The following is a 12,795-nucleotide window of genomic DNA, read 5'->3' as shown; positions in this document are numbered from 1 at the left end:
GAAATGCTAGTTTTAATACCCTTTCCCTTAAGGAAAGGGTAGTTTTTGTTCCCTTTCCAAAAGGAAAATATTGTTTTAGTACCCATTCCCAAAGGAAAGGGTAGTTTTAGTGCCCTTTCCCAAAGGAAAGGGTAGTTTTAGTACCCTTTCCCAAAGTAAAGGCTAGTTTTAATACTCTCTCCCAAAAGAAAGGGTAGTTTTAATACTCTCTCCCATAGGAAAGGTTAGTTTTAGTACCCTTTCCTAAAGGAAATGGTAGTTTTAGTACCCTTTTCCAAAGGAAGAGTTAGTTTTAGTACCCTTTCCCAAAGAAAAGGGTAGTTTTAGTACCCTTTCCCAAAGGAAAGGCTAGTTTTGATACTCTCTCCCAAAGGAGGGGGTAGTTTAAGTACCCTTTTCCAAAGGAAGGGGTAGTTTTAGTACCCTTTCCCAAAGAAAAGTGTAGTTTAAGTACGCTTTCCCAAAGGAAAGGCTAGTTTTAATACCTTTTCCCTAAGGAAAGGGTCGTTTTTGTTCCCTTTCCAAAAGGAAAATATTGTTTTACAATAGTACCCATTCCCAAAGGAAAGGGTAGTTTTATTACCATTTTCCAAAGAAAGGGGTAGTTTTATTAACCTTTCCCAAAGGAAAGGCTAGTTTTAATACCTTTTCCCTAAGGAGAGGGTGGTTTTTGTTCCCTTTCCAAAAGGAAAATATTATTGTTCTCTTCCAAAAGAAAAATATTGTTTTAGTACCCATTCCCAAAGGAAAGGGTAGTTTTATTGCCATTTTCCAAAGAAAAGGGTAGTTTTAGTACTCTTTCCTAAAGGAAAGGCTAGTTTTTATACCCTTTCCCTAAGGAGAGGGTGGTTTTTGTTCCCTTTCCAAAAGGAAAATATTATTTTTGTACCCATTCCCAAAGGAAGAGGTAGTTTTAGTACCCTTTCCCAAAGAATAGGGTAGTTTGAGTATCCTTTCCCAAAGGAAAGGCTTGTTTTAATACTCTCTCCCAAAGGAAAGTTTAGTTTTATCACCCTTTCCCTAAAGGAAGGGGTAGTTGTAGTACCCTTTCTCAATGGAAGGGTAAGTTTTAGTACAACCTCCATAAGGAAAGTGTAGTTTTAGTAGCCCTTCGCAAAGAAAAGGGTGGTGTTAGTACCCTTTTACAAAGGAAAGGGTAGTTTTTGTACCCATTCCCAAACGAAAGGGTAGTTTTAGTACCCTTTCCTAAAGGAAATGGTAGTTTTGTACCCTTTCCCAAAGGAGAGGGTAGTTTTAGTACCCTTTTCCAAAGGAAAGGCTAGTTTTAGTACCCATTCCCAAAGGAAGGGGTAGTTTTAGTACCCATTCCCAAATGAAGGGGTAGTTTTAGTACAATTTTCCAAAGGAATGGGTAGTTTTAGTATCCTTTCCTTAAGGAAAGGTTAAGTTTCAGCTTAATCGCTAAAAAATTTTGCTCTCTAGATGCTGAAGAACAAATTTTTGGAATCGGTGGCCTACGGCAGCTATCTCAAAACATTGAACGATTTGACCCATTTACACACCGTTTAAATTGCCTTTTTCTGTTATAATGTGTAAAACCACCATTTTATATGCATTCCCCTTTTGCAGTGACTCTTTTTTTATAAAAATGTATTTCATCTCCCTATATGTAAAAATAAAAAATAATTTGCAATGATTTAATTTGAAATTCAAAAATACTCTAGTGAAAAAAGCAACTTCTAGTGTTGAATTAATTGCTAACGATAAGTACTTGAGAACCAGCGTTGCCACTATAAACAAATTTTTCCGACCAAAATTTTGCTAGTAAAGCTACCAAATTCCTTCCCAGTTGAACAAAATTGTAAACTACATCAAAATACGTGCAATTTCAATTTTGTGTACAAAAGATTTTTTTTTGGGATATTGGCTTCTATCGGGTTAGAATGTTGAGGGAAGCAGATCGGTTTATATGGCAGCTATATTTAAATGCAGTTCGATATTTGGTCCAAATATCTGGGGGCCTATTGCTCACTCATTGTTCCGAATTTCGGCGATACCGGGAAATAAATGCGGCTGTTATGGGCTTAAGACCCTAAATCAACAGATCAGAGGGACAGACAAACAAATGGAAGGACAGACACACGGACATCGTTAAATTGTCCTACAATTTTACGACAAAAATATGTACAAAAATATTTTGTAGGTTGGGAAATGGATATTTTGATGTTTTGCAAACGGAATGACTAAATGAATATATCCCCTATCCTATGGCGGTGGACAGTCCATCCGATCAAAACCTTTAACTTAAAAGTAAATCCTACCAAATTTGCTAGAAAAGCCCAAAACGGCAACGCTGTTGAGAACTTAAATTGGGAAAAGAATTGCCCCAGATCCCCTTCGTAACAACAGCCAGAGAGGGGAGAGCCCTTCGCCATGACTAAGCAGCCAACAAACACGTCTGATTGTCTATCATGACACCTTCCTTATCTGATAGTAGGAGAGGCAGAGAGAAAAGAGTGTACGATTAGAATATGGGAGGAAAGTACAGCAGCAACGGTAACAACTACAATCGATAACAGCAGCAGCAGCGTTAGCAAAAAGTGATTATTATTTGCTTTGATATCTTGCAGACAGCGAAGTTAAGTGGGTGAGTAAGACAGTTAGTAGGCCGTTGGGTGGGTGCGTTGATAGGCTTTGCGGTTATCAACACCGCCGCTGCCAATGTTTGTTCATGAATTTGTTTGAATACAGCTCATGCACGTTTATACCTGCATACATATTTAACTAGGATGGCAGCCAAGATACTATACACATATGTATGTATGTACATACTGTTAAAAGTACTGCTCTCATGGGTTTGGTTGTTTGTTTGTAAATGCTGCTGTTCGTTCATTCGTTTCGTTTCGTCTGTATGTGTGTAGTCTTGTATTCGCGCTCTATACAAATAAGAAATTGTGTTAGGGTAATTGCTATTGAACTTGAATTAATTTTCGCAGGTTTGTTTCCAATTTTATTGTATTTGTTGGCTAAAATACATATGAAAAAACCACATTCAAGGCCATTGGTTATGAGGAGCCGAAGAGAAGGGTGCTCTGGGTTAATGAAATTTATGGGAAGATAGCCTAGTCATTGGAAAAAATTAGAGTTGAAACTGAAGAGGTCATGGCCGTTTTTCTATTTTTGCATAGGCAAACGAAGTAGGAGAATTATTTTGAATCACCCACATGCACACACACACACACACATGGGTAAGTGAGTATGTGCATACATGTATGTAGGTGTGCAAAAGGTTTATTGGCCTTTAATTGTGGAGCAATAAATAAGGAAATTTTATTTATAATAGAAGAATATTCGTGGCTTTCTGGTCTAGGCGTTTTATATGGAGGCATGTCAGACTATAGGTCACCACCGAGGCCACCGTAGCGCAGAGGTTAGCATGTCCGCCTGTGACGCTGAACGCCTGGGTTCGAATTCTGGCGAGACCATTAGAAAAATTTTTATTGGTGGTTTTCCCCTCCTAATGCTGCCAACATTTGTGAGGCACTATGCTGTGTAAAACTTCTCTCCAAAGAGGTGTCTCACTGCGGCAAGCCGTTCGGACTCGGCTATAAAAAGGAGGCCCCTTATCGTTGAGCTTAAAACTTGAATCGGACTGCACTCATTGACAAGTGAGAAGTTTGCCCCTCAGCGGCATGTTCTTGGCAAAATTTGCATTAGCCAAACATAACAATATGAGGTAAATTTCTGCTAAATCTGATAATAACTGGTCATTCTAGGGCGCTAAGAAGTGATATGGAAAAAACGTTACATATGAGAGCTATATTAGGTTATAAACCAATTTAGATCATATATGTCACAAATGTTGGAAATTAGAACAAAACACTTTGTTCAAAATATCAGCCAAATTTGTTAAAAATTTCGCCCATAGGGGCTTAAAAAATCAAATGGGAAAATCGGCTTATAGGAGAGCTATATTTGTTTATAAACCGGAACATACCAAACCGATTTTACTAATCAAGACAAAACGCCATGTACAAAATTTCAAACAAATCGGATAATAATAGCGCCACCTAGGGGCTAAAAGAGGCAAATGGAAAAAACGGTTTATATGAGAGCTATGGCAGGTAATGGACTGATTTGGCCCAAAATTGCCGTGGATGTCTGATGCTGCGACAAAAAAGTAGCGCTCTGTAGGGACCCAAGAAGTCAAATGGAAAAATCGTTCTATATGTCAGAATAAATATCGATTTGGATTATACTTGCCATAAGTGTTGGAAGTAATGACAAAACAATTTTTGCAGAGTTTGAGTCAAGTCAGGTAATAATAATCTCCAGTAGTCGCTCAAGAGTCAAATAGGGAGCTGGGTTTATATGAGAACTATATCAGGTTATGATCCGATTTCGGCAAGGTTGCTGAAAGTCATACGAAAACACCATCGGTACACCAGGTAGTGTACCGAAAAACGGCATTCAGACACAAAATCAGAGTTGCATTAATCACTGATTTTGACAAAAAGTGCACTCAATATTTTGATGTTGGGCAACTGCCACTACCTGTAAATGAATATATCTTGCGAAAACACCACGATCGAAATTTCAGCCAAATCGCGTAATAAATGAGCCTTCTAGAGGCTCAAGAAATCAAGTTATAAACCGATTTCAGCCATTCTTAGCAACTCTGTAGGAAATCATATAAAAACACCACGACCGATATTTCAGCCAAATCGGGTAGTAAATAAGACATCTAGGCGCTCAAGAAGCCAAATCAGGGGATCGGTTTTTATGGGAGCTATGTCAGGTTATGACCCATTTACAATACTTAGAGGCCTACATAACCCGGCCGACACGGGATAACTATGACTATTGTGTGGTGTCCATCGTTATCACGGGAAGCTTAACTGAAAGCTACCGGTCGCGTCCACAGTTTGCGGATGGTGGAAAGCTCCGTTTTTATGCGGAGTACCTGCAAATGCCGCCGCGGGCAGTCAGCGATTTTCGAGAGGAGAGTCTCAGTGAGGAGTCAGGTGGCAATGGCTTTTAATTAAATATTGAGTGTCAATGATGCTCGAGATGACAAGGCGAATTATTGGCGCCCTCAAATAACCAAGGGCCTACATCTGCGTCTGCTCCCAGGTTAGGGCGGCTGGTGGCGAGCGTCGGATCTTGGAGCAAGTGGCTCGCCACAACGAGGTATACATGTGCAATCCCACAAAACCCATGCGGTTGGGGCGCTGGGCCAGTAACCCGCCCCCGGAAAACTATGAGAAACAAAGGAACAGTAAAAACGGACCCCCCAACGTTGACGACCCACGCAAACGAGAAAAGGACCACGATTTGCGGATCTGCACCTGGAATGTCCGCACTCTTTATAGAGAAGGTGCAGTATACGCGCTGGCGGATGTATTAGAGAAGTACAAGGCAGATATTTCCGCTTCATGGGAAGTGCGATGGACTGGGAATGGCGTCACTACAACACCAAACGGTGACGAACTATACTACAGCTGCCATAAAACGAGGCATGAATTTGGCTGTGGATTTGTGGACTGAAACACCTTGTCTCTAGCTTTACTCCGGTGGATGAAAGGCTAGCCACAATCCGCATAAAAGCCAAATTTTTCAACACCAGCCTTATTTGTGCCCGTGCCCCGACGGAAATATCGTGAAATCAGTACTTGGGTACCGGAAGCCTCCTCCAAGAAACCCATGGTACGACCTAGAGTGTCGAGATGCTACTGAAGCCAAGAATGCAGCGTATACAGTAACCCTGCAATCAGTAGCAACGCGCCAGATGAAGGAGAAGTATCGGAAGAAAAGGAGAGAGGAGAAACGTCTATTCCGCAAAAAGAAAAAGGAAATGGAAAGACTTGAGTGTGGGCGAATGGAGATGTACAGGAGTCAGAATGAAGTCCGGAAATTCTACCAAAGAATTAAACATCAAACCGATGGCTTTGGTGCAGGCACATCCTCCTGCAGAGACAAAGAAGGAAATCTGGTAACTGACACAGATAACAAGCTGAGGATATGGGAAGAACATTTTATCCAATTGCTATTGTCTGACGTTGGCGGCGAAGAGTATACCGCAGAAACAATCCCTGATGATGGTATAGAATGTTTACCTCCTAGTCAGAATGAGGTCCAAGAAGCAGTGACCCGACTAAAGAACAACAAGGCAGCAGAAGCCGACGGGTTACCCGCTGAACTGATGATGGTATAGAATGTTTACCTCCTAGTCAGAATGAGGTCCAAGAAGCAGTGACCCGACTAAAGAACAACAAGGCAGCAGGAGCCGACGGATTACCCGCTGAACTGTTTAAGACCGGAGGCGATACGCTGATAAGGCGTATGCATCAGCTTATCTGCGCAATCTGGCTAGAAGAATTTCAGGATTTACATGGGAGTCCCGCATAATGATTAATGTGGAGACGATTGAGCACTGGCTCTGCACGTGTCCGGGTCTACAGAGACACAGGCTTTCCATATTCGGGAGACGGTTTTATCCGATTCCGGCGATCTTGCAGATGTGTTTCTGAGAAGCTTCGTTATCTGACGCGTTAAAATCCTAAACACGTGATCATGTATGCGCAGACGATCAGGTTCAGTGGTTAGCACTCAGGTAAGCGTGGACCGATGCTATGTGGATGCACATACCTGTAGGCGTGCCGTATAGGCGACCGGCGACCAAAGTGGTGCGAAGGAACTACTGACCAATGACAAGAGTTATAACCAGGCACTTAGGCACCTCATTGCGTGCTTACAAAATTGTTTGTCAAATGGCCTACACATTGTTTCATATCCCGTATATGTTGAGGCCACCGTAGAGAAGAGGTTAGCATGTCGGCCTATGATGCTCAACACCTGGGTTCGAATCCTGGTGAGACCATCAGAAAATTTTTTCAGCAATGGTCTTCCCCTCCTAATGCTGGCAACATTTGTGAGGTACTATGCCATGTAAATCTTCTCTCCACAAGAGGTGTCGCACTGCGGCACCCCGTTCGGACTCGGCTATAAATAGGAGGCCCCTTATCATTGATCAGGAGATGGAAGTTGCCTACAGTGGAACCTGTCTCCTTGGGTGGAGAGAATGCTCCATTTACAGAAAGCGCAAAATACCTGGGTGTTTGCCTGGACAGGAAATTGAATATCAAATCCAACATTCAACAACCTAATGGTGTCTAATGCAGGCACCTGCCGCGTTGGCCTAATCCTGCAGGGCTTTCAACCCCGCATGATTATAATGCGTCCACCAACCCCCCCACACATAGCCTAAGCTATGCATGGGTACCAATTCGAGTTCACGTTGTTTGAACGTGTTCTCCCCCTTGGTTAGGGGCGGACCACTATCTAAAATTCCTTCCGATCTATGGGTCACGGCACCCGATTGCAATGCAACTCCACATCAAGCTTGCGCTTTACCCGCGATTTGGGTCCGAACCACAGCCACCACATTACTCCCCACTGGGGCCTCACCCGACTCCCGTGGTACCAGATTAAGGACTCCGGTCAGACCTCGTAGTCGAAGCTACTACCAGTTGAACCCCAAACGGTTCCGGACTGGTCACCAGCAGAAGAAGAGACAATTAAACATCTTCTGTGGGTGCGTCCCGCACCGACTGGTATTCGATCGGCTGGGATGAAGCTGGAGGCCACTTTATTTGACGGCATTCTTCCACAAGCCCGACCATTAAACTTTTTATAACCTCAACTATTGGAAGGGGGGTAGTCTAGTTATTCCGTTTGTAATACCTCGAAATATTGATCTGCGTCTCTATCAAGTTCATATGTTCTTGATCGTCTTGACATTCTCAGTTGATCTAACTATTATCGTCCGTCCGTCTGTCAAAATCGCGATAGCGCTCGAATAAACCTAATTTTGCTAAGATTCTTCTTATTGATGTAAAAAGGGCATTGAGGATTGCAAATGACCCATTTGCATTTCCATAGATCGGTTCAAAGTTGGATATCTTATATATAAAATTAAATTTGTGTTTGTTTGTCGGTTTGTTTGTTTGATCCGTATAGACTCAAAAACGGCTGAACCGATTACCTAGAAATTTCACAGATTATGTAGGTTGAACTGGAAGGAAACATAGGCTATATAATTTTTTGATATCCGGAGGGGGGACGGACCCTCCCCCTTACCACAAAAGTACTACCCAAAACTAAAAGTGAACCGATCGGAACAATATGGGATTCAAATGAAAGGTATTTAAGAGTAGAGTACGAATTTCATAATAAAAACTGGGTCCAAGTACCTGGGGGGCCGGCCCAGCCCCAAAATCCCTTAAAATAGGTTTATTTGACGATCATGACAATATGGGACTCAAATGAAAGGTATTCGGGAGTAGATTGCGAATATGGTCAGGAAGATGAAATATGCTTTATAATGTGTTGATATCGGAAGGGGGCGCACTCTCCCCGTTACCCCAAAAATATCACCCAAAATCACAAGTGGACCGATAAAAACAATATGGATATGAAATGAAAGGTATTGGAGAGTAGAATACGAATATGGTATTCAAATTTGAGTCTAAGTACCCATCGGGCCTCCCCAACCCGAAAACTCCCCCAAACCGACATATTGGACGTTCATTTCAATATGGGGCTCAAATGAAAAGTATTCGGGAGTAGATTTCGAATCTGGCATACCAAATCAGATCAAAGTAAAGGGGGTCACGCCACACCTCAAAAACGCCATTAGACCCATTATGGCTATATGACACATGGCTGTACCGATTTTCTTAAAATTTTCATAGATTGTGTACGTTTGTCTGGAAGGAAACATACATAATTTTTAGATATCGGGCGGAGGCGGACGCTCCCCCTTACCCCAAAAATGCCAACCATATCTAAAAGTGGTACGATGGGCACAAAAAGGGTATCAAATTAAAGGTATTGGAGATCAAAAAACGAATATAGTATTAAAATTTGGGTCCAAATACCTAGCGGGCCCCTCAACCCCAAAACTCCTCTAAACCGATATATTCGAAGTTCATGTCAATAGGGGACTTAAATGAAAAGTATTCGACAGTAGATTAAAAATATGGCATAAAACATTAAGTCCAAGTAATGGGAGGTCGCCCACCCCCAAATACCCCCATATGGGCATATTAGCCGACCATGGCTATAAGGGACTCGAATGAAAGTTATTTGGGAGTAGATTACGAATTTGACTTTAAAATTTGAGTTCAAGTCAAGGTGGCGCTTTTCATCCTAAAGATTCGCCAAATGGGTTATTTGACCCATTATGACAATATGGGACTCAAATGAATGGTATTTTAGAGTAGAAAACGAATTTGATATCCAATGTTGGAAGTCGTAACAGAACACTACATGCTCAACTTTAGCAAAATCGGACAAAAATTGCGGGTTCCATGGGCACAAGAAGTCAACTCGGTAGATCGGTTTATCTGGGAGCTATATCAGTTTCTTGACCGATTTGGACCGTACTTTGCACAGTTGTTGAAAGTCACAACAGAATATTATCTGCAAAATTTCAGCCAAATCCGACAAAAATTGCGTCCTCCAGGGGCTCAAGAAGTTAAATCGGGTGATAGGTTTATATGGGAGCTATATCCTAATCTCACCCAATTTGGCTCATTTGCAATCCCCAACGACCTACTATTTTGATGATTTCGTATTCTCTGTATATAAACCTGAACCTCTGATCTCATGAAATCAGAACTTAGTTATATATAGCCGATATATAGACCGATCTCCAGACTTAAATTCTTGAGGCGTAAAATGGGTCATTTTCCATCCGTGAGTTCTGGTAGACTTCTACCCATTTTTGTGAATTGTGGTCCAGATCGGACCATATTTGTATATAGCTGTCCTATAGACCGGCCGCCCTATCTCCCGATATAGGGTATTAAGGCCATATAAGATCCATTTATTACCCGATTTCGATGAAAATTGGCACAGTGAGTTCTGGTAGAACCCTACCCTTTCCTGTCAAATGTGGTCCAGATCAGATCATATTTCAATATAGTTGCCATATAGGCTGATCTCCCAATATAGTGTAATGAGCCTATAAAAAGAAAAACTTTCATCTGATTTCGATGGAATTTGGCACATTGAGTTCTGGTAGACCCCTATACCTATTTGTTGAATGTGGTCCAGATCGGACCATATTTGGATATAGCTGCCACGTAGACCGATCTTCCGCTATAGAGAATTTAACTCATAAGATAAGCATTTTTCATCCGATTTCGATGAAATTTGGCACAGTGAGTTTAAGTATACCTATACCACTTCTTGTTAAACGTGGTCCACATCAGATCATATTTGGATATAGCAGGCGAATAGACCGATCTCCCCATATAGGGCATTGAGCCTATAAAAGGAGCATTTTTCATCCGTTTTCGAATAAATTTGAAACAGTGGGCTTTCGTATCCCTCCAAACCTTTAGGGTAATTGCTTTTTAGGGGAGGGATGGCACCTCAGACATTTCGACTCAAATATGGATATCAAATTCGTGCTACACTTCAAAATCCCTTTCCCATTGCCATGGCCGGTAAACATGAACGATTTGGAGGGTGTTTTAAGGGCAAATTCGTTATTTTCTTCCAACAGAAATGAAGTTCAGTTTAGGGGGCGCTTTAGGGCGTACCCCAAAACACATGGCTCCAAACTGTGCCAAATACGGTCCAAATCACTCTATAACCTGATATTGATCCCATGTAAAACATTCGCTTGTTCGGTCCCTAGAAGCATTTTAGAATTTTAGCTAGTTTGACAGAAGTTTAGCATGAAGAATAGAATTATGCCCTTCAACTAAATTTATTTTATATACATTTTTAGCAGAATTCTTGGGAACCATCCCAAGATTCGGCCAGGCCGAACTTACTTGTTCTTTTTAATCTTGTTTCTTCTTGTGTTAATTATAAAATCATAAATCCTATTCTTAACGTCATATGTTCCATTCTACTTGATCTAACTTCATTAAATTTCCTACTGGCATTGTATGAAACACAACTGAACTCACACACAGCATAACATATATATATATATATATGTACACTCAGATGGGTATGCAACTAAAATAATTGTAGTGAGGGGGACCATGGTTGGAGCAGCTTAAGTTATTCTCTTACTCTCTCTCTCTCTCTGTGCAGTATGACTGTGCTGTTGCTACTTCTGCTTATTGCTTGTGTTGTTATTGTAAATTTGGCAATTTTGCTCTGCATGCCCATTGAATTGCATTCAAATAAAAATTTTGTTTTGGTATGTGTATTTTGACTAATTGTTTTCTGGAAGGGGGGAGGGAGTAAAACAGATGATTCTGACGTCTGTTGTAGGTTTGCATTTGAGTGTGTAAATGATTTGTTTGGAAATTGTATTCATAGCACAGAGAGAGAGGGTAATATTTATCAATACCCGCCACCTAAGATGGAAGTATACTCAACTAATCTTTCCGTTTGTAACACTTCGAAATATAGATCTGCGGCCACATAAAGCACAAACGAACTTCTCTATAACGTATCAAAGAACCATAAAGAGGTCTAAAAAATATAGCAGAAAAAGCAATAACTATAAGCCGTTTACTCCAGGGCAGCGTTGACGTTTGGGGCTTTTTCTACCAAACTTGGTAGGATTTACTTGCAATTTTAAGGGTTTGGACGATCGGTCGAAATTGTATATTTATACCCAATACCATAGAATAGAGGGCATACATATTTTTTTTTTGTTCAAAAAATATATAGACCGATTCGGTCTATATATATTCAAATATATAGACCGATCTGAGCCATATACGACAAGGATGTCGAAAAACCTATCATAAGTCACTGTGTCAAATTTCAGAGAAATCCGATTATATTTGTGACTTTTATGGGCCCAAAACCCTAAATTGACAGATCTGTCTATATGACAGCTATATTCACATCTAGAACGATCTGGGACAGTTTGGGGGGAAAGATGATGAAGAGCCTAAAACAACTCCCTGTTACAAATTCCGCGCCTACAAATATATGCGCCTTTTACGGGCCCTTAAATCGAGCGATCGGTCTATACGACAGCTATACCCAAATCTGCATCGATCTGATCCAAATTGAGAAGAATGTTGAAAGGCCTAACACAACTCACCGACCCAAATTTCGGCGAAATCGGACAATAAATGCGCAATAAATAGGCCCAAGACCTTAAACCGAGAGATCTGTCTATATGGCAACTATATACAAATCTGGACCGATCTGGGCTAAATAACAGAAATATGTCGAAGAGCCTAACACAACTAACTCTCCCAAATTTTGGCAAAATTGGACAATAAATACGCCTTTTATGAACCCAAGACCTTAAATCGAGAGATCCGTCTATATGGCAGCTATATCCAAATCTAGACCGATTGGGCCAAATTGGGGAAAGATATTGAAGAGCCTAACACAATTCACTGACCAAAATTTCGGCGACATCGGATAATAAATGTGGCTTTTAAGGGCCTAAGACCCTAAATCGGAGGATCTGTCTATATGGCAGCTATATCCAAATCTTGACCTATCTGGGCCAAATTGAAGAAATATGTCGAAGGGCCTTACTCAACTCACTGTCCCAAATTTCAGCAAAATCGGATAATAAATGTGCCTTTTAAGGGCCTAAGACACTAAATCGGCGCATCGGTCTATATGGGCGCTATATCAAGATAAAGTCCGATGTAGCCCATCTCTTTCAGACTCTGTGCAAAGTTTCAGCTCAATATCTCTATTATTAAAGCCTGTAGCGTGATTTCAACAGACAGACGGACGGACATGGCTAGATCTTAGATTTTTACGACGATCAGGAATATATATACTTTATAGGGTCAGAAATGGATATTTCGATGTATTGCAAACGGAATG

This window comes from Stomoxys calcitrans, chromosome 5 (assembly GCF_963082655.1).
Source record: "Stomoxys calcitrans chromosome 5, idStoCalc2.1, whole genome shotgun sequence".
Classification (NCBI taxonomy): Eukaryota; Metazoa; Arthropoda; class Insecta; order Diptera; family Muscidae; genus Stomoxys; species Stomoxys calcitrans.
The sequence above is the reverse complement of the archived record's forward strand: the minus strand, read 5'-3'. Positions refer to the sequence as shown.